Raw genomic sequence first — 23,017 nt, forward strand, 5'->3', positions numbered from 1 at the left:
ATATTTATTTTTTAGAAATTTAATAAAACTGAAAATTATAAAATTAATTCAAATTATCTACCTTAAATGATTTAGATGTTTTATTTTATGATAAAAATGAAACATATTCATTATGTGAAAAATAGTCATTATTTATATAAAAATACTTAATAAATAATTTTTTCTAAAAAATTAATAAAAATTGAAATGAAGTTATAATTATAAAAATTGAAATAGAGTTATAATTATAAAAAACTAAAATAAGTAATTTTATACTTAATTTTTTTAGTAATGTTGTTGATGACATGTACATGTTCTAGAGTCCCATTGTTGTTAACTGTAATGTTTTTCTTCATATAAATTATTAAATGTGCATTTATCATGTGCTTATACCTTATTCATAGTTAATTCAAATTTAGATTTGTATTTATGCTATTGTTATACATTTCCCTAACATATCCAAATGTGTTCATATCTTTCATTCATATATGTGTTTCCAGGGAGTACCATAGCTGAATTGTCTGATAGGATACTCGATTCTAATACTTTTGATCCATTATGAGAATGAAAGGAGCAAAACCATATATCGCTCCTGCTTCTCCTTGAATTCTCCCCATTGCTTCAGGTGGTAGCCCAGATCTCCTACAAACAATAACTCTGTTCATATAGCATACAACTGCATTTAATTTAAATTCAAGTCCAGTTTTCTTACCCATAACAATTCTACCCACACCTACCCATAACATCACAGCCACACATGGAAATCATCTCATCCCCTTATATGTTAATATGCACGGAGGTAATGTTTTGTAGGTAGGCGTGGGTAGAGTTCTTATAGGTAGAAAATCCAAAGTTGTCTTGAACAAGATTAGTGTGCAAAGATTAGCACAGTAAGCAGCGCATGCTTCAATGGTTGAAAACATAGCTAATATGAATCCAAAAGCCCTCCCATCCTCCACAAGCAATCATAGTCATAAAAAAAAAAATTAAAATTTTCAGATTTTTGGGTATCACACCTTTGAACTTTGCTATGATCATCGATGACAAGGTCAAACATATGAACTAAGAGACATCATTGACAAATCCATTAAACAATGAATAAAATAATAAAGCATGCTTATGTGGCAATGTACAAGTTTAAAAAGGCCACTTTAGACCTAAAGTTTGAAATGTTGCTTTAAATATTAAAAAGAGGGTTGTTTAAAAATAAATTTAACCTTGAAGTAAATTACTTCAATGATTTTATAAAATTAAAGTCATTAAATTAAAAATAATTAATTTAGCAATAAATAATATACAATTATTAAGAGTTAATTGTTACTTAAATACTAACTTAATTAGCTTGACTAATAGTAAATTAACAATTAGTTAATTTACATAATTAGCTTTGTTAACTTAGTAACTCAATTTATTTAATTAAACTAATTTACTTAATTTCTTTAATTACTTTATTTACTTATCTTAATTTACCTATTTATGTTAATTAGCTTTTATAGGATTGATTTACTTCTTGGTATCATAGCAAGTTTCTCCCTTCTCTTTTTTTCTCTTTTTCTCTTTTCCCATACACCCTTTGATTAGGAGTATATGGAGAGATAAGTTTCCTACAGTTCAGAGGATCTTTTGCCTAGTTGGTAGAGGGTTTAGAGAGTTAAAGTCTGGAAAAAAACTGCCAAGAAGTGATGCTGTATTTTTTTTCTACCCAAAACCCTAGTCGATTAGAGATTTTTGAAGTTACAGGTAAAGGAGAAGCTTTTGGTGTGGTGCTCAATGCGGGAGGTGTATTTTGACTTCTAGAAGTGCTCTATTAAGTCTTGAAAGAGGTTGGGAAACTCTAGTAGGAGCGACTGCATCTTCTTTCTTTCTCCCCGACATCCAAGTGTAGTGAAACCCTAGTTGTCAAGTATCTAGGTATTGTTTTGACTTCAAGTAAGTTTATAAAAATTGACTACTTTTTTTTTTTCCGTTTGATCAATGGAGCAATATGGAAGTGAGTCCAAGCAGATGTCAGTATTCGAGCTTGGCTCAGTAGATTCTGTTTTGATTGGAGTGACCACAATTAAGTTAGATGGAACCAATTACCTAGCTTGGGCATAGTCTATACAGATTTATGTCTGCAATAGAGGTAAATTAGGGTATTTCACAAGCGGTAAGGTGAAACCCGCAGAGATAGATACTGCATTTGAGAAATGGATGCAGGAGAACTATATAGTAGTCAGATGGTTGGTCAAATCTATGCAGCCCCATATAAGTTAGCATTATCTTTGGATGTCTTCAACTAAGGAGATTTGGGACAATGTTACGAAAGCCTATTCATAAAAGTTAAATGTGGTAAGAGATTATAAGCTGAAGAGTGATATGAAAAAATCTGAGACAGGGGGAGATGAGTGTGGCAATCTATTAATCTATGTTGAAATCACTATGGCAGGAAATTGATGTTATGGAAACAATTATATGGGAGCGTACAAAGGATGCTGAGACTTTTGGGAAATTGGTGGGACAAAACAAGGTGTTTGAATTTCTTACAGGACCCAACCCTGAGTTCGACATTATTAGGCAGAATATTCTGGCCAAGGATAAGGTCACTATTGCCCAAGCGTATGCTATGGTAAGTAGTGAAGAAAGTAGGCGACATGTATAGTTACAAAGTTCACCTATAGAACACTTTGCACATGCTGGAATAAAGCCAAAGGGTCTGATTGAGAAAAAAAAGATGATATGTGAATACTGCAAGAAACTGAGGCATACTAAGGACACTTGCTAGAAGCTTCATCTAGATCTTCTACCGAACATGTTTAGGAATAACAACAATTTTAAGAAGATTGGTCAGACAGGAAAGCCTAAGAATGCTAATGTTGCCATAGTGCCCAAAGAAGGGAATAAGGAGAGTGAAGAAAAGCCAACCATGGAACAGTTGGCAGCAATGAAGGTAGAGTTTGAAAAGTATGGAAAGTTATTGAATCACTTGGAAACCACTATCTCAACATCCCACTCTTCTAGCAACACATCATCATCCACATTTGCTCACTCAAGTATTCGTGCTTCTACAAAGCATGCTTCTGTTTTAGATAACTATAAAATCTTTTGGATCATTGATTCTAGTGCATCAGACCAAACGACCAGCTTGTCTAACCTTTTTTGCTCATATCATCTCCTCTCTGGTAAAGAGAAAATATCTCTTGCTGACACCCTTACTTTATCCTCTATCCTTCATGTACCCAAACTTAAATACCAATCTTTTATCTATTAGCAGCTTAACTAAATCCATGAACTATAGCATAACCTTCTTTTCTACCCATTATATTTTTTAGGACTTGAAATCTCAAAGGATGATTGGGAGTGGCCATGAGGCAAATGGAATATAATTGCTGAACACACCTAATAAGACTCTTGGACAACCTCATGGAGTAGCCTTAGAGTTGGTTTTGTCTGAGTATTGATAGAGTCATGTTATGTCATTTCCGATTTGGTCATTTGCCTTTTTCTGCTTTGAATCATTTGTTTTCTAATATGTTTAAGGGAGTGTCTTTATCGAGTCTTCATTGTGAATCTTGTGAACTTGCAAAGTATTGTAGACAATCTTATTCAATAAGTAATAAAAGATCTATTTCTCCTTTTCATATTGTGCAGCCTAATGTGTGGAGGCCATATCATTTGCCTACTATGGAGGATTATAAGTACTTTATCATTTTTATTGATGATTATTCTCGTTACACTTGGATTTATCTCGTGAAATCTCGGGACGAAGTATTTACTATTGTGCAAAAATTTCATAAACTTACCCTTACTCAGTTTAACACCCAAATCAAAATATTTTGTTATGATAATAAGTAATATTTTGAGAAGAACCACTCATCCTACTTTGAGACTTTTGGGGCTTTCATCAAAGTTCTTGTTCCTACACTCCACATTAGAATAGAGTGGCAGTAAGGAAGAACCGACATGTGGTTGAGGTTGCTAGATCCCTCCTTTTTGCGTCTCATATTCCTACCAAACTTTGGGGTGATGTCCCTACCGCTATCTTTTTTATTAACCATATGCCTTCCCAAGTTCTGGGCTTCAAAACCCCTTTTAGCCATCTCTTTCCAGATGAGGATCTCTTCTCTCTTCCTCTTCTAAGTTTTTTGGTGCACCTGTTATGTACATGTTCATAGCCTTCAAAGGCATAAATTTGAACCTAAGGCATATAAGTGTATTTTTTTAGGATATGCCTCTATACAGAAGGGATATTGTTATTTTGATTTAGCTAGTGGCACCCGCTTTGTCTCTCAAGATGTCACATTTGTTGATTCTACTCCTTTGTTAGTATTTCTCCTGAGAGGGAGAAATTTGATGAGCCATTTTCTGTATCTCCAGTTGTTCCTCTTCCTGCTCCTTTTGAGCCTTCTATTGAGTTATCCTCTCCTCTTACTGTGTCTATCTCAAATGTTCCTACTCCTCCTCCTCCGCCACCTCATCTTCCTATAATTCCCTTACATCCTATTCTCCAAAGGTGGTACCAAAGACACAGATTCATGCATGAGCAAGTTGTTTCTACTCCTACAGAAGAGCCTCTTTATCCTTCCATCATTACTGAGGTAATAAGTCAACCTCCTCAGACCCATCTACTTCCTTCCCAAACCTTGATCTGCCTATTGCCCTTCACAAAGGCAAGCGAAAGTATACAACACATCGAAGGCTTCTAGTATAGCTTCTGGGGGTGTATGGAAAGGAAATTCAAGGGAATTGTATAAACTATAAAAATCCATTTATGGTCTCAAACAGTTTCATCGGGCTTGGTTTGAGAGATTCAGGGCTGCCCTTGTCTCCTTTGGCTACACACAAACACAATCCGACCATATTTTATTTTTGAAAAGAAGTAACTCTTTGATGACTTTTCTAATTGTTTATGTTGATGACATTGTGATCATGGGTAATGACACCCAAGAGGTGAGTAAACTCAAAAGGTTTCTTAACTCTGAATTTGACCTCAAGGATTTAGGAGATCTCAAGTATTTTTTGAGAATTAAAGTTGTTAGATTTAAGGATGGTATCTTCATTTATTAGTGAAAATATGTTCTTGACCTCCTTGTAGAGACTAATAAACTTGGTGCTAAACCGGTCTCCACGGCTCCACCCCTATAGATCCTAATCATAATATTTCTAATACTAATGGTAAACTTTCGTCTGATAGGGGAGTGTTTCAGTGACTGCTTGGGAAGTTGTTATATTTTTACATGACTCGATCAGATATTTGCTATGTAGTGAGTGTTATTAGTCAATTTATGCATTCTCCTAGAGATATACATTTAGTTATTGCAGAAAGTTTTGTGTTACGTGAAAAGTATTCTATTTGCTAAGTATGAACACATGAAGCTAGAGGCATACACTGATGCTGATTAGGATAGATGTATTAATGATAGGAGAGATCCACCTTGGGATATTGTGCTTTGGTGGCAGAAAACATTGTCTCATAGAGGAGTAAGAAACAATCTATAGTTGTTAGATCCTCTACTGAAGCAGAGCACAGGGCAATGGCACATGGTGTGTTTGAATTATTGTGGTTGCGATCACTTTTAGAAGAGTTGGGAGTTGACTATGAAAAGCCAATGATTCTCTACTGTGACAACCAGGCAGCTATCAACATTGCATATAATCCTGTTCAACATGATAGAACTAAGTACATTAAGGTTGATAGACATTTTATACGACAAAAAGTTGCCTCAAGTTGATAGACATTATATGCTCAGCTTGAGGGGGAGTGTAGAGAGACTGGGCTGAATGGGCTCCACTATCTATTCTTTTATTTTTTGTAGCCTGTTATTTATTTGTTTGTTATTGGGTCTGTCTTTATGGGCTTGTTGCTTCTTTTTTTAAGTTTATTTTAAGTTCTTGCTTAACTAGCCTCCCACTTAAGGACATACTTGTAATTAACTTAGTGAATGAAGATTAACAAAAGGATTAGAGTGGGGAGAGAGAGAGAGAGGAGATTATCAAACTCTTCTTCTTCTTCCTCTTCTTTTCTCTATCTTCTTCCTTTGTATTGTTGTCTTCTACCTTTCTTTCACCTATCTCTCTAATTTTAATCAAGTTTATATCAGTCTTATAGGACTGAATTACTTTTGAGAGCACCCCACAACATATCCCAACTGTGTATTGGGAACATCTCCCATTAACAACTTCAGGAGATGTTCCCAATGCATGCTGAGATGTGCATGTAGGGTGTTTGTGTGGCGCCTTCTATGGGGTGCATATGTGATCTCTGAGAAAATTCACATCTGTGCCCCAAAACATATCCCAACCATGTACTGGGAACATCTCCCGTTGACAACAGATGTTCCCAATGCACGTTGAGATGTGCATGTGGAGCGTAGATGTGATCTTAGGGGGAAAGAAAGAGATTTTGGTTTTCCCATTAATAACTTCCCTTCCTCTATTGCAATTGCCTATTGACCCACATTAGCTTTTTTTTTGTTTAAAACATTCATTTGTTTATTGAGAGTAGGCCTGTTGTTTTCCATGCATGCTTTGTTTTCTATCAACTAATCACTGAGAAACATAAAACCTACCTCCCCTATTTTCCATCATTAACCTATGCAAGGAATCCAACTTTATAGCTTCCATATTAACTTAGTTATAGTATTAGTAATTCTATTAGTATTGTTACTAAAATTATTGAAAATAATAAAATTTTAAATTTTAAAAATGTTAAAAAATAATAAATTTAATTTTACTAGAATTTGTAATCATTTAAATTGATTTAAAATAATATAAATTAATAAAATAAGAAAAAATATTAATTTGAGAATTAATTTATAATAATTTAATGCTCAATTGAAATAATTACATTAATAAAGTTTTAAGATTATTCAATAAAAAAGTAGAGCATGCGAATTTGACCACACTAATTGAATTGAGCTAGGCTTAGACCGGCATGACTCAATTAAGAATAGGGGTTTTTATTGTTCAGTCCACCCCTAAAAATCTTAGCTCCACCGTATAGGTGGGATGAATCCTGACTGTGGATTGATGCCAAAACCATGGGCAGGATGCGGTTTATAGGGGGCTACTAGTAGACTAAGAGGGGCCTGTAATTTCAGATTTCTGAGGTGGAGTGAGCCTACTTATCCCTTGAGAACCTAAAAAGAGGAGAAGCAAAATTGTATATGCTGAGTGATTCGAAAAAAAAAAAAAAAAACACCATCATCGGTTTAGAGAGAGATCTCGAAGATGAGTCTTAGCAGCCATCACTATGGTGGAATCACCTCATCTTCGCCATTAAAGTTGGATGTGGAAGTCAGTTTATGTATGAAGATGGCGTTTTGTCCTTTAACCGCCTGCCCTCACCATTAATGCTGCGTTTGGTTTGAAGGAAAATGCAAGGAAAAGAGGGGAAAGGTAAGGAAATCTATATAAAAATTGTACAGATTTTCCTACGTTTTCTTTCAAACCAAACATAATCTAAATAAAGTTAGAAAACCAAACATAATCTAAATAAAGTTAGGCTGAGGAAGACAGCTTTTTTTCCTTTTTTTAGTGGCTTTTTTTTTTCAGTTTTAGTTTTAAACAGGAATTAAAATATTAGGGTTCAAAAAAAAATATGATATCTAAAAGCCGATGAGGTGTTATTTATCAAAATTCATGCGTCGGGTGGGTTTTTGATCGGTCAAAACTCTTCCCATACCATATCTTTTCCGCATAATACATTTTCCCTTAAATGAAACTATCGGTTAAAGCTTGTCTCAATGTTTAAATTTTGAATGTGTCACAGAATGTGTGGACTCAAAGGAAAATTTTCTTCAGTCCAAAACGCACTGGATCAAATCCGGTTCTTATTCGATGCCTTTGGCCCGTATCAGCAGCAGATTCACTGTGCACACCAATGGAGTCAAACATCTCCATCGTCAAGCTCCTCTGCTCCTTTTTACTCTGTTTTCTCTACGTCTTTCCGTCCAATATACCAGCCAACGCAGCCCCTTCGTTTTCTGAAGAGGCCTTGCCCACCAAAACTGGCCATCTCCCCGTCAATTCGACTTCCACTTCCGCTATTTTCTTTGCCTTCTATGAGGCCCAAAGTCCCATTTCAGCTCTTTCTCAAACACCTCTCCTCATCTGGCTCCAAGGCGGCCCCGGATGCTCCTCCATGATCGGTAACTTCTTTTAGCTCGGTCCCTGGCTTTTGTCTTCTGATGGGGAAAACCCAACTGTCAAAGCAAATCCCGGTGCTTGTAATCATAGGCTTGGTCTACTTTTCCTTGATAACCCAATTGGAACAGGGTTTAGTGTTGCTTCTGCACCTGCGGAGATTCCCAGGGACCAGCATACCGTTGCTAAGCATCTATTTGTTGCACTCAATGCATTTATATCCTTGAACTCGTCGTTCAAGTCTCGTCCAATTTATATTACCGGCGAGAGTTATGCCGGAAAGTATGTTCCAGCAATTGGGTATTACATCCTGCAACGGAACTCTCTTCTATCCCCTTCCCGTCGGTTGAATTTAAGGGGTGTCGCAATTGGGAATGGATTGACTGACCCAGTTACTCAAGTCGCTACCCACGCCATAAACGCATACTACTCTGGCTTGATCAACGAAAATCAGAAAACCCCGCTCGAGGAATTTCAAGCTGAAGCTTTGAGACTGACTCAAGAGGGGAATTGGACTGAAGCTACGAACGCACGAACCAGGGTCTTGCGTTGGCTGCAGAATGTGACAGGGTTAGCTACTCTGTATGATTTGAGAAGGACGAGACCTTATGAAACCAACGTTATTAGTGTTTTTCTGCAGAAGGAAGAAGTAAAGAAGGCTTTGGGCGTGGAGACATCCATAATTTGGGAAGAGTGCAGCGACGTTGTTGGGAATAGTCAAAGTAGTTTTGTAACTCCAAATTATACAATGAGGACAAGCTTCCACATCTGATATCTTCGAGTTAATGTTAAAATCAAACATCTATTAGGAAATCATGTATTAACCTAAGTTTGTTTTCTGTGAATGAATTGGCAAGCTGATCAACAGCATTTATAGAATTATAGATTTCTCCATTCCCTGTAATGTCCCCATGTATATCGAAGTCCACATAGCCACATTTCTGGTTATTGAGGAATTATAACTCAAAAATAGCAAAAGTAACAAGAACAAAGGAACACATAAATTTTACATGGTTCGGCATATTGAGCCTATGTCCACGGAGTATCCCTACAATTTTTTTACTATTTATCAATAATGAGGAACAAAAAAGAGGATAAAGGGAGGTGGTACTAATTATTTGTAAGAGTAGATGCTTAGCTGAGCATGTTTTGTCTTGTGTGACTTCACCAATACACCTAACAGAAAGGTTGATTTTGATTGTAGAAAAGAAAAATCCATTTATTAAATGACAGAAGTGGTTGAAAAGATTCTGAATATGAAAATGTTATATGATAGAAATATGAGAGGAGCAGTGGATGGAGTGAAAGGTAGGTCTTGTCTCTTCTTATCAAGGACATATTTTAAATAAGAATTAAGAGGCTTAGATGAAATAAATGCAAAAAGAAAAAGCTTATTTTACCTGCTTATTGTCTCTTCTGACCTACCAATCCATTTAAAAATAATGTTTAAATCACTTTATATACACATAACTGTGGTTCAAGTATGCAATTCAATGCATAAACTTAAACCGATAGTACAGGGTTTTCTGAGTTTAGAGGTAATGGAGGGCTACTACCTGCATAATAGCTTGCTAATGCTCCCTCTTTTCTGTGTATGGATGGGAACCCTGCTACTTGCTGGAGCTTCCCCTTCTACTTCGTCATCAACCACAAGACATTTTCATTTTAATGTAAGCAACTCTCTCTCTCTCTCTCTCTCTCTCTCTCCAACAAACAAAAAGGAAAGAGTAGATGGGGAGTTTCCAGATCGAGTGTGCCACACAAAGCCTCTTCTCACAGTAAATGGGGAGTTTCCAGGACCAACAATTGCTGTTCATGAAGGTGATGATGTCAAAATTAAGGTTACAAACCACATTTCCATTTACACTACCATCCATTGGTGAGTATTCTTCTCCAAGTACTTAGACTCTGAGGCTTGTATCCTTAATAGGATTGACCTGTATTTCATTTAAGCCTTGTCCCAAATACATGGGGTTGGTTATGTAAATCATGTTTTATCATTCCATTCTGTTCATTGCTATATTTATTATCAATTTGAAAAAAAAAACTCGTATCCGTGGTTAGATTATGAGTACTTAAATCATTTCTTACTACTTCAATCTAAGGATTAAAGTATTGATACAAACGTCCTATATCATGCGTATCGTATCAGTATCGGTGTATCCAGATATGCTTGGATACATCGGTACAAGAATATTTTGAAAACATTAAAGGGTCTCAAACCTGTTGTGGGACCCTCTCATTATTATAAAATAAAAAAAGGAGTATTGGCTATATTGATACACATCGATATCTATGTTGGGTATCGGTGAGTATCGATATTTTAGTCCTTTCTTCAATCTATCTCTGTCTTTTTTTTTGGGCATGCCCCTAGTCCTCCTAGCCCCTTCAACTAAATTGCAACATATCACTTCTGTCATATATAGGTGGTGGTACATTACAAAACCATCTTAGTCTACTTTCTCTTATTTTATCACCTATTAGAGCTACTCCACCTTAATTATTAGAATCCTTCAATGAAAATTTTTGGTTTTGAAGCCAGCCATGCAAATGAATCTCAAGTAGATTATTTATCCATCATAATGTAATTAGTAATGGGATAATATACTATGATCCTCATTATTTAAAAAAAAAATGTTAGAACATGTGTTTGATGTAAGCTGCATTTGAGTTGTTTGTACAGAAGAATGGTGGAATATAGACTTTTTAGCAATGGAATCTACTATGGTAATGTATGGAAGTGGCCCTAATGCTTCAGATGCTTACACCATCAATGGTTTGCCTGGACCTCTGTATCCTTGTTCTAGCAAAGGTATATTAATTCAGCATAGCTAGTTATAGCTAAGTATTCGATTACACATTTGTAGGGGATTCTAAGTTTCTAACTAGTACAAGCATGCATATACACTTATACAGACAGTAGAACCTGGCAAGACCTACCTACTTAGTGTTGGATTTTAATCTAAATTGCACCTGCACACTTGTTTGGAAAATTAGCTTTTCTCTTACAAAACCCAGTTTTGAACTTGTCCCACATTAGAAAATTATAAGCTTTGTTTTCAATATTTTAATAGGAGCTGATTTACACTCCTTAGAAATAGTAGAGGAGAGTATAGAGGTTTGATACTATGCAACGCGCGTGCACGCGTGTATAGTGCAATGAGGCGCTTTAGAGGTGCACTTTACTCGCACTTTGCGCGCTTTTGGTGCGATGCTAACCGTTGATCACCATTGATGAGATCAACGGTCATGATTCGATCGAGTGTAATCAAGAGGCACAATTCAAAGTTAACAGTCATTATTTGTTAACTACCTTTTAAACAATCACAATGTTTGAAATTGTGACTGTTCAAGGTGCATTCTCTGAACCAACACCTACATTTTCTTCATACCTCTTCATAAACTATTTAAGGAGCATGAATCAGACTTCAAAAAACACACATTTTCGAAATCCACTTTCTCTCTCTCTCTCTCTCTCTCTCTCTCTCTCTCTCTCTCTCTCTCTCTCTCTCTCTCTCTCAGTTCGGTCTGCTACAGTCTCACAGAAGGTTTCTTCGGAGATTCTTCAACTTTGCTGGTTGTTGATTCTCGCCCAAAGCTCTATTGTATCCTGGGAACGGATTTGCTTGTAACCCAACAACAAACTCAATGAAACTGAGTGGGGGAAAATAACGTTCTAAAGACAGTGTCTTCAAACGCGCCTCAGAGCTTCTCCTCCAAAGTTACAGTGACCCTAATTCCCAACAATTTTAGAACGTTATTCTGCAATGGAGGCGGAAGCAAGCATGACTTCAATCAAGATGATGAACCAAGATCTTGTTCGACTCGACTACATCGATGAAACAAACTTCAGCCGATGGCAAGACAATATGATATTATTTCTAACCACACTAAAACTATACTATCTGTTGGACCCGAATCTGCAATCACCTCCTAAACCCACTAATAAAGACTCAGAAAAACTAAAGAAGGAAAGAGTAAAACGAGAATATGACTCACTTCTATGCCGAGGACACATACTGAGTGCCTTATCAGACCAGCTCTACAACTTTTACAAGGAACTTACATCTCCAAAAGAAATCTAGAAGGCCCTGGAATTCAAATGTAAGGTGCAAGAAGCAGGTATGAATAAGTATCTTATTGCAGAATACTTTGACTTCACCATGAACCACCATAAATCTATACTGGAGCAAGTTCATGAACTACAGGTGATAATCAACAAAACTCGATCCCTTGACATCATCCTTCTTGAATCTTTCCAACTGGGAGCAATCATTGCCAAACTTCCACCCTCTTTGAAGGATTTCAGGAAGAAGCTTCTGCAAAAGGCTAAAGAACTTACCTTGGAGCAAATTTAGCAACACCTTCGTATTGAAGAAGAGTCTCGGATTAGAGACAGTAGGGATAAGACCCTGGCCGGTATGCTAAACTTTAAAATCAATTTTGTGGAAAACGGATCAAAGAAGACTAACCCTGCATTACAAGTAAAGAAAAATTATGGAAACTTCAAGAAGAGCAACAATAAGAAAGGATCATGCTACGTTTGTGGAAATGATGGGCATTATGCCTGAGTCTACCGACATCGAAAAGGCGAAACCAAGTCTGTAAACATGGTAGAAGACAATCTAGTGCCCATGATTACTGAAATCAACATGGAAGAATCGTCTTGTAGATGGTGGTTTGATTCAAGCGCCACAGCCCATGTTTGCAAGGACAAGTCCTTGTTCAAGACATATGAAGAAGTGACTGATGGTCAGGAGGTACAGATGGGAAACCAAACATGTGCCAAAGTTGCTAGAAGAGGCAGCGTAGAGTTGAACTTCACCTTCGGAAAGACACTGACTCTCCTGAATGTTCTCCATGTTCCTGACATTAGAAAGAACTTGGTCTCAGTAAATCTTGTCTACAATAAGGGATTTAAAGTTGTTTTTGAATCCGACAAACTAATCCTATCCAAGAATGGGATGTTTGTTGGAAAGGGATATAACTGTAATGGTATGTTCAAATTAAGTATTAATGAAGGAAAAGTTTATCCTTATATTGTTGATTCTTTCTCTTTATGGAATGATAGATTAGTACATTTGAATTTTAAATCCATAAAGAACATGAGCAAACATGGTATAATTACTTACAGTAATGAATTAACTGAAAAATGTGAGATATGTGTAAAATCTAAAATGGCTAAGAAACATTTCCCTAGTGTTGAGAGAAATTCTTAATTTCTAAACTAATTCATTATGACATCAATGAACTTAATGGTGTATTAAGTCGAGGAGGTAAGAGATACTTCATAACATTTATAAATGACTTTTCTAGGTACACCTATGTCTACCTTATGAGAACTAATGATGAAGCTTTTGACATGTTTAAACTAAACAAAATTGAAGTTGAAAATCAACTAGATAAGAAAATTAAAATCCTTAGAAGTAATAGGAGTGCTGAATACTTTAAAAATGAGTTTAATTCTTTCTGAATAATTTGGAATAATACATCAGTGTTTTGCTTCCTATACCCCTCAACAGAATGGCTTGGCTGAAAGGAAAAATAGAACACTTAAAGAAATGATAAATTTCATATTGTTAAAAGTTAATGCACCCTTAAACTTGTGGGGGGAAACACTCCTAATAGCCTGTCATTTACATAACAAAATTGTTTTTAGAATTAATAAAAAATGCTCATATGAATTATAGACAGGAAGAAAGCCTAATTTAATATATCTAAAAGTGTGAGAGTGCTTTGCATATTATAGAGTTCTAGTTCTTAAAAGAACCAAGTTAGGATTTAGAGTTAAGAGAAGTATATTTGTTGGATATGCAGAACATAACAAGGCTTATAGGCTTCTAGACTTAGAATTCAACATAATAATTGAAACCAGAGATGTTGAATTCTTTGAGAATAAACTATGTTCTGAATCTACAGAAAATGACAAAGAACCTGAAAGAGAAACTCGGATCTTAATACCTGTTGATAATAATGAGACTGAAAGAAGAAACTACATAACTATAACACCTACAATAGAACCTAGAAGTCAAAGACAAAGAACAGAGAAACACTTAGGTTCAGATTTTATCTCTACTCATTCAACTGTATTTTTTGTTGAGGCTAATAGAGAGAAGATTTTAAATAAAATACCCATTGTCCTGAACATTGAAAATGATCCAAAAACCTACAGTGAGGTCATGACCTCTAGAGATGTTGCATTTTGGAAGGAATATATAAATGATGAAATGGATTCAATAATGTCAAATAACACATGGGTACTAGTAGATCTGCCTCCATGATCAAAACCAATCAAATGTAAATAGGTGTTTAGAAGAAAATACAATACTGATAGAATTGTACAAACTTTTAAGTCTAGATTGATAGTCAAAGGATTTAGTCAAAAGGAAGGGATTGATTACTTTGACACCTATGCACCAGTGGCTAGAACAACTTCTATTAGAACACTCATAGCACTAGCATTCATTTATCACTTATTTGTTCATCAAATTGATGTTAAAACTACTTTTTTAAATGGTGATTTAAATGAAAATATCTACAACCATAAGGATTTGTTCTTGGAAATGAGAAGAAAGTCTGTAAACTCGTTAAATCACTATATTAATTAAAACAATCACCTAAACAGTGGCATGAAAAATTTGATTCTTGCATTCTATCTTTTGGTTTTAAACATAATAGTGTTGATAGATGCATCTAATCAAAATTCACTGAAAATTATAGAATAATTGTATGTCTTTATGTTGATGATATGCTTATTGTGGGTACAAATATGATTGGCATAAATGAAACTAAAAACTACTTATCCTCTGTCTTCAAGATGGAAGATTTAGGAAAAGTAGATATCATCTTGGGAATAAAAGTTAAAAAGCATAGTATGGGTTATGCATTAAGCCAATCACATTATATTGAGAAAGTACTTGAGAAATTTAAGCATTTAGGGTTTAAAGAATATAACATGCCATATGATTTTAGTATAAAACTAGTAGAAAATACTAATAGAGCAATTGTACAACTTGAGTATGTTAGTGCAATAGGAAGCTTGATGTATGTTATGCTTTGTACTAGACCTGATATTGTATTTGCAATAAGAAAACTCAGCCGATTTACAAGTAATCCCGGTGCAGAGCACTGGAAGGCAATTGAGAGAGTTCTTGGGTATCTCAAGAGAATTTTGGAACTTGGTTTGTTTTATTGTGATTATCCAGCCATATTAAAAGGGTACATTGCTGCAAGTTGAATTACCGGTAATGGAGATAACAAGTCCACTTCTGGATGGATTTTCGTCCTTGGTGGAGGTGTGATCTCTTGAGCATCCAAGAGACAAACTTGTATATCTCACTCGACCATGGAATCCGAATTCATAGCCTTAGTAGTTGCTGGAAAAGAGACTGAATGAATTATGAATTTACTATTGGATATAAAACTTTGGCCTAGTCATATGCCTCCAATTTCCATTTACTGTGATAATGAGGCAACTCTGTCAAAAGCCTATAGTGGTACCTACAATGGTAAATCCAGACATATAAGTCTGAGACATGAATTTGTTAGGCAACTGATTCAAGATGGAGTCATCACTATAATCTATGTGAAGTCAAGTAAAAACTTGGTTGATCCTCTTACTCAGGGCTTGGCCAAAGAATTGGTAAGAATGACAACCAAAAATATGAGATTAAAACCCTTTACTTAGTCACCTGTAATGGTAATCCGACCTGAATTGAAAAAAAAAACATCAATATTGGGTTTAATGGGTAACAACAAGTTACAATAATGTGACTATTAGCACTGACATTGAAAAATTTCTCGTCACAACATAAACAGTGATGTTTGTTATGATGAGAGGTTGAGTTAAACTCTTAATAAAGTTCTAAAATGTATCAAATAACGGAACACATAGTGGAATTTCACCTAATGTGAACATAGAAATTGTACCGCTTCTCATGGGAGTTTGGGTTTGCTTTTGGGATTGTTTATGAAACTAGAAAATAAGCACATGGACATAACAGTGTTGAAAAAACTTGAAACTCTTGCAGAGACTGGACAATTTTGTGTGTATGGGTGTCTCCAGTCTGTTTTGAAAATAATTGGTTTAAGGTCTTACCACCAATAACTTTGACAAGGCTTTGAGATATCTATACTAACAAAATGTTTAAATTAATAAACACATTTTGTATGCATAACTGTCATAGTAGGTTGGATTGAAAGAGAACTATGTAATTGATCAATCAATGTGGGGGATTGTTGGATTTTAATCTCATAAGAGATTAAATCCAATGGGTTTGATTGGTCAATTACATGAGAAATTGCACCTGCACACTTGTTTGGAAAATTAGTTTTTCTCTTACAAAACATAGTTTTGAACTTGTCCCACATTGGAAAATTATAAGCTTTGTTTTTAGTATTTTAATAGAAATTGATTTACACTCCTTAGAAATAGTAGAGGAGAGTGGAGGTTTGATACCGCACAACGTACGTGCGCGCGTGTGTGCGGTGCAATGAGGCGCTTTAGATGCACGCACCCGCGTGGCTCGCGAAGGGTGGCTTTGGTTTTGGTGCGATGCTGGCCATTGATCACCGTTGATGAGATCAACTGTCATGATTCGATCGGGTGTGATCAAGAGGCACAATTCAAAGTTAATAGTCATTAACTATTAACTACCTTTTAAACAATCACAATGTTTGAAATTCTAACTGTTCAATGTGCCTTCTCTGAACCAGCACCTTTTCTTTATACCTCTTCATAAACTATTTAAGGAGCATGAATCAGACTTCAAAAAACACACATTTTCGAAACCCACTTTCTCTCTCTCTCTCTCTCTCTCTCTCTCTCTCTCAGTCCGGTCTGCTACAGTCTCACAGAAAGTTTTTTCGGAGATTCTTCAACTTTGCTGGTTGCAGATTCTCGCCCAAGGCTCTGTTGTATCTTGGGAACAGATTTGCCTATAACCCACAACAAACTCAATGAAACTGAGTGGGGGCAAATAACATTCTAAAGAAAGTGTCTTCAGACGCGCTTCAAAGCTTTTCCTCCAAAGTTACAGTGACCCCAATTCCTAACACTTCGACTCATCAATGTTGCCCTTACCAGCAAACTCTTCTTTGTTGTAGCCAACCACACATTAACTGTGGTCGAGGTCGTCGACGCTGTTTACACCAAACAGCTCAAGACCACAGCAGTCATGGTGGCTCTTGGACAAACCACTAATGTTCTACTCAGTGCAAATCAGGTCCCAGATATCTCAACAAGGTTTCCAATGGCTGCAAGGCCTTGTGTGACCGCCATGGTTCCATTTGATGAAACCACCACCCTCGGCTTCCTGCAGTACAACGGAGGAAAGGCCATGAATTCCAAGCCACCACCCATTAAACCCTGCAACATTTCATCTGTGCACAACCTTCCCACCATGAGAGACACCCCTTTCGCAACCCAATTCCTCGACAAGGTTCCAAGCCTTGCCTCCGCCCAATACCCTTGTAACGCCCCTAAAGCAGTGGACAAGCGAGTGATCATCACTACAAGCCTGAACCTTCAGGATTGCCCCAAGAACACAGCCTGCAAAGGATTCTTGGGCAAGAGATTCACTGCTTCCATGAATAACCAATCCTTCGTTCGTCCATCCATGTCCATTCTGGAATCCTATTACCGGAAACTCGATTCTGGGGTTTACTCATCCGATTTCCCAGAGAAGCCACCAACTGCCTTTGACTACACTTGCGTGAATCCATTAAACGAGAACATGAACACAGAATTCGGCACCAAGGTTCTAGTGGTTCCTTATGGGGCTCGTTTGGAATTCCTGCTGCAAGACACGGCCTTTATCAATGTAGAGAATCACCCTATCCACATCCATGGCCACAACATCTTTGTGGTAGGGACTGGGTTCGGAAAACTTCGACGCCAAACGTGACCCAACAAAGTACAATCTTATCGACCCACCGGAGAGGAACACGGTGGCAGTTCCGAGCGGAGGATGGACGGCGATCAGGTTGAAGGTGGACAACCCAGGAGTCTGGTTCATGCATTGCCATCTTGAAGCGCATACAACATGGGGTCTCGCAATGGTTTTCATAGTAAAAGATGGTAGCAAGCCTTCTGAGTAGTGCCTCCTCCCTCCACCAGATGATCTTCCCGTCTGCTGATTTTTCACCAGCTTGCTCATTCATTTTATTTTATTTGATTTTATATGACCCCATCAACAACAACAAGCATTTGATATTCATAACGTTGTTAATCAGACTGGAACTTGAATTGGATTTATTTCAGGCCGTGGACGGGTCGGGTCAATAATATGGGTCCTACGTACTGTTGCGATAATTATTTAATTTCCTTCGTCAAACATAGTTAAAAGCTAAAAGGCAGTTTACAACGTGTTCAATACTTTTAGGGTTGACCCAAGATACTCTTAACCAGGTGACGGGTTGAATGTTTAGAGTTTAGGGTGAGAGACATAACACAGGCAATGAACGAGCTTCTTTGGTTTTTTCTGTTTTAATCCAACTCATTTGATTTGCAGTGGAATCAGAATCAGAATTGGAATCATCTATTCCTATAATCTGTTCGGTTGAGATAGGACTTCAAATAGGAACTAGGATCAGCTGAAATGGAATTTCGGAATGCCAATAAACACTTATGGTGGTGATGGTGGAAGAACTGAGGATGATTGACGATTGATTTGAATCTGAATGCAGTACTGTTGAGCAAATCATAGGAGATGTAATTATTTCAGTCTCATCTTCATCGTGCACCTTCACACCTCCCCTGGTTCTATCAAATGGAATATGTGATGATCCATGGTCGAGTTTCTACCTAAAAATGCTATGGGTTACAAATTCCTTCACTGTTTGACAATATGCAATAGGGCCTCTACTGTACCCATTGGTAGTGTCGATCTCCTTTCTCCTTTCCCAGTTACCCAGTTACTAAACTCCAGGAGAGAGAGATGGGAAAAATAAAAGAAGCTTTCAGTTAAGATACATGTAATGGCATTTGGAGGCGGATTTGTGAGTGACGATGGATTGGGCGATTGGGGTTGAAGAATTTGGCGAAGAATAAATTTCAAGACCAAAGACTCCAACCCACGACCAGACCCAATCCAAAAAGCACAAAACCGTACTATGAGGCCATATTTGTCTGGGGCTAGGATGAACAGGGGAAGCCTGCAGAGAACCTGCAGGGATTTTCAGAGCTACAAGCTTGTTAAAACAGCTCTCCCCGTAAACGCACATCCAGCCCTTTGTTTCTTAACTGGTAAACAACAAGAAAGAACATAAAGAATCGCATACGCCCAACCCTAACGATAGTCGATATGAATGTAAAAATGCAAAGGGAAGAGACAACGCCACCACCGCCGAGAGATATCAGACCTCTGGACTTCGCCGATCCAAAACGCAAACCCTAGAGCGCATATTTATAGTACCAGAGTGGAGTGGGTGCGATTTGTTACATGTGGATCCGTAAAAAGGCCGAGATGGAGATATTTTTACGATGGTGCCACTGCAAGCGGGATGCAGTGTTTATGCCACATCAGTCTCATATAGAGTTAAGTTTGGCCTTTGGGGGGGTTTCTTTGGTTGGGCACGTTTTGGGCAGTTCACCTATTCATGCCTAGTTTTTAACAAAAATGAATTAGGGTAAATTTTTGAAAATTGACTAATTTTACTCTTATTGTTTTTCACAATTGATTAATATTTCCCTTATTGCCCATTAATAGAAAGACAAAAAATGACTATTTTACTATATATTCTTCTTCAAAATTTTTAAAATAAAATAATAAAAAGGGAAATAAATATTGATTCATCAAACCTTGTTGGAGCTCTTTCTTCGGGGGGCCCTCGGTGATTGGAGCTGTTCAAGACAAGATGACCAGCCTTGTTTGCATCACTCGAGGAGCAGGTAGGTCTTAGCACAGAGTTGTGAATTCTTCGTGCAGCCGCAAAGTGTTGAAGAATGCACCCTTGGATTCGACGTATGGTGATTTTTGTCGCTAAATAATTGAGATTCTTTAACATCGATTCGAGCAGCAATCCCATATCTCCCACTAAATTTTCCCAATCTGAAAATGGCACTGGTGAATTCTCTCACCGAGCATGCTTGGTGACAACCAATAGAGGATCTCCAGATCTACGAAATTTCTATCACGAGGACCTGCAAATGTTGTTCAATGTGAATGCACAATATCTTGATTTCAAAAAGGATGGCAAAAGTGATGGGTTATTGATGATGAGAAAATTGGTTGTTCTTTAGCTAGGTAAATGGAAGAGATGGTTGAAGTATCACATTGAGGTGGAGGACGATGTTTTTCTGAAAGATTTGGGATCTATAAAGCATTTGAGTTATTTGAATCAAGGGCATGCGCTGTTTAATACCTTGGTGGCAATGGGATATGATCATCAACAAGTGAGACAATTGACAAAGTATAGGATGCCAATGCCACTATGGGTAAGGGTGTCAATGGATCGGTTTTGGATTGGACTCCATCTAGTCCAAAATCAATTTGGATGGATTGGACAGACCAACAAGATATAGTGGATTGGATCAATTTGGTCCAAAATATTTTTTAGATTAAATTGAACCAGATTCGGCTGTAATAAATTTATATTGGATTAGGTTAGATTAAGCAAATATATGGTCCATTAATTTAAATAAGAATATAAGTGTCAATGGACCGGGTTTGGGTTGAAACCAATCTAAATCAAAATGAAATTAAAGAGATTGGGAGGTTTAGGTATTGAATTGGACTGGTCCAAAATATTCACCGGATTGGATTGGACTTGGTCCATTTATAATGGACTCACATTGGATTGAATTAGATTGGACCAAATTTAGTCCAATTGACACCCCTAGTCTATGGGTCTGGATTAGATTGTAGCTACTAAATACCTAAATCCAAGTCCTTCCCAAGTTGAGGTCAATACCATATTTTCATCTCAAATTAAATTTCTGTTATCATACTTGATTTGCATTAGTGAATTTAATTATATTTTTAAGGGTAAATTACAAAGACCCCCCTATACTATGACCGTGAGACAAAGACCCCCTTCCGTTAGTCTTCCGTTGAAGTCTGTCATTACAATATTTTTTAATCCCCATACTACCCTTCACTGTTCATCTTCCCTAACCTCACATACATGAACAGCAGAAGCGGCGAATTTCCCTTGTAGTCCTCCCTCTCTCTCCCCCAATTCTCTTCTTCTGGCACCTTCCCAGACTTGCAAGGATTGCAACAAGGCTGGCTCTTGATGCCAACAATGTCCGATCGACAATCAGAAATAGGATTTCAGTTATCATGCAAAATTCAGCCCTCATGCTCGTTGCTTGCACAGCTAGGTTCATTCTACAGTGGCGACTTTCCCTCGTCCTCATTGTTGCATTCCCTATTGTCGTTGCTGCACCGTTTTGCAGGTAATGGACAATTCAAATATATAGATTTTTTGGGCGCATTCTGCTGCAAATTATATTGTATTAAAACAAAATATGGAATGAACGGTTCCACCTGTTTATTTATGGCTGCAGAAGATGTTCATGAAAGGCTTCTCGGGTGACTTGGAAGCTGCTCATGCCAAGGCAATGCAGTTAGTAGGCGAGGCTATGGCAAATGTCAAAACTTTTGCCGCATTCAATTCAGAGGCAAACATAGTCTGCCTCTTCTCCTCCAGGCTCGATTTACCCCTGAGACATTGTTTTTGGAAGGGACAGATTGCTGGAAGTTGCGACGGAGTAGCACAGTTCTTACTCTATGCCTCGTATGCCTTTGGATTGTGGTATGCGTCCTGGCTGGTGAAGCAGGGTATCTCTGATTTCTCAAAAGACAATCAAAGAGTGTTCATGGTCTGCCAATGGCGCGGCTGAGACGCTCACTCTCGCTCCTGACTTCATCAAGGGTGGTCGTGCCATGAGATCAGTCTTCGACCTCCTAATTCTACACCTGCACCGGACAACCTAAAAGGGGAAGTTGAATTCAAGCATGTCGATTTAGTGGATGTGTAAGTCTTCTAAGACCTCAGCTTACGTGCCCAAGCGGACAAAACACTCGCCCTTGTTGGTCCAAGTGGGTGTGGCAGGAGCTCTGTTATTGCACTTTTGTTGCAATCCTCGCAAGGCTGGGAAGTTGACGGAAGAAGAGAGATTGGGGGAGAGAGAGGGAGGACTTCAACGGAAGTCCCCCCCCCCCCGCTAACTGTTCGTGTATGTGAGGTCAGGGAAGATGAACTGTGAAGGGTGGTAGTATGGGAATTAAAAAATATTGCAATGGAAGACTTCAACAGAATGCTAACAGAAGGAAGTCTTTATCTCACGGTCATAGTGCAGGGGTCTTTGTCACAGACCCATAATACGGGGGGTTTGTAATTTACCATATTTTTAATTATTGATTTTTTGCATTTATTTTATGCACGGGCTTTTCAACCACCTGCGTTTGTTGCTTCGGGAGAGGATGGTAAGGTGTGTAAGCTCAAGAAGGTGATCTATGGGCTCAAACAGTCTCCCCATGCTTGGTTTGGAAAATTTAGTGAAGTAGTGAAGGGGTTTGGAATGAGACAATGTTAGATTGACCATTCAGTATTTATCTATGACTTTGTAGTTGGTAAGATCTTGCTAGTAGTTTATGTGAATAACATCGTCATAACTGGTAGTAATAGAGTTGGGATTGATAGATTGAAGACTTTCCTTCAAGATCACTTTGTCAACGGAAATATGTCATTGACCTGTTGGAAGAAGCAGGGTTACTAGGTGCTAAACCAGTTGAAACTCCCATGGAATTGAATGTGAAGTTGAGAAGTGACACAGGTGAATTGTTTAATAATCCTTGAAGGTATAGAAGGCTAGTGGGAAAACCGAATTATCTAACTATCACTAGGCCTGATATCTCATTTGTTGTCAGTGTGGTAAGTCAGTTTATGCAGAGTCCTCGTGTACCTC

General features: G+C 37.4%; 2 pseudogenes; both read left to right on the forward strand.

Moving 5' to 3' along the window:
- Positions 1 to 7,616: 7,616 nt before the first annotated feature.
- On the forward strand, positions 7,617 to 8,982 carry LOC148866871 (serine carboxypeptidase-like 50 pseudogene; annotated as a pseudogene).
- A 1,833-nt stretch (positions 8,983 to 10,815) lies between these two features.
- Positions 10,816 to 18,240, forward strand: LOC148866872 (laccase-1 pseudogene; annotated as a pseudogene).
- Positions 18,241 to 23,017: the final 4,777 nt, after the last annotated feature.

The sequence above is a fragment of the Nelumbo lutea genome, chromosome 3 (genome assembly GCF_056320005.1).
Source record: "Nelumbo lutea isolate HS-2025 chromosome 3, American lotus-T2T, whole genome shotgun sequence".
In the NCBI taxonomy this organism is placed as follows: domain Eukaryota; kingdom Viridiplantae; phylum Streptophyta; class Magnoliopsida; order Proteales; family Nelumbonaceae; genus Nelumbo; species Nelumbo lutea.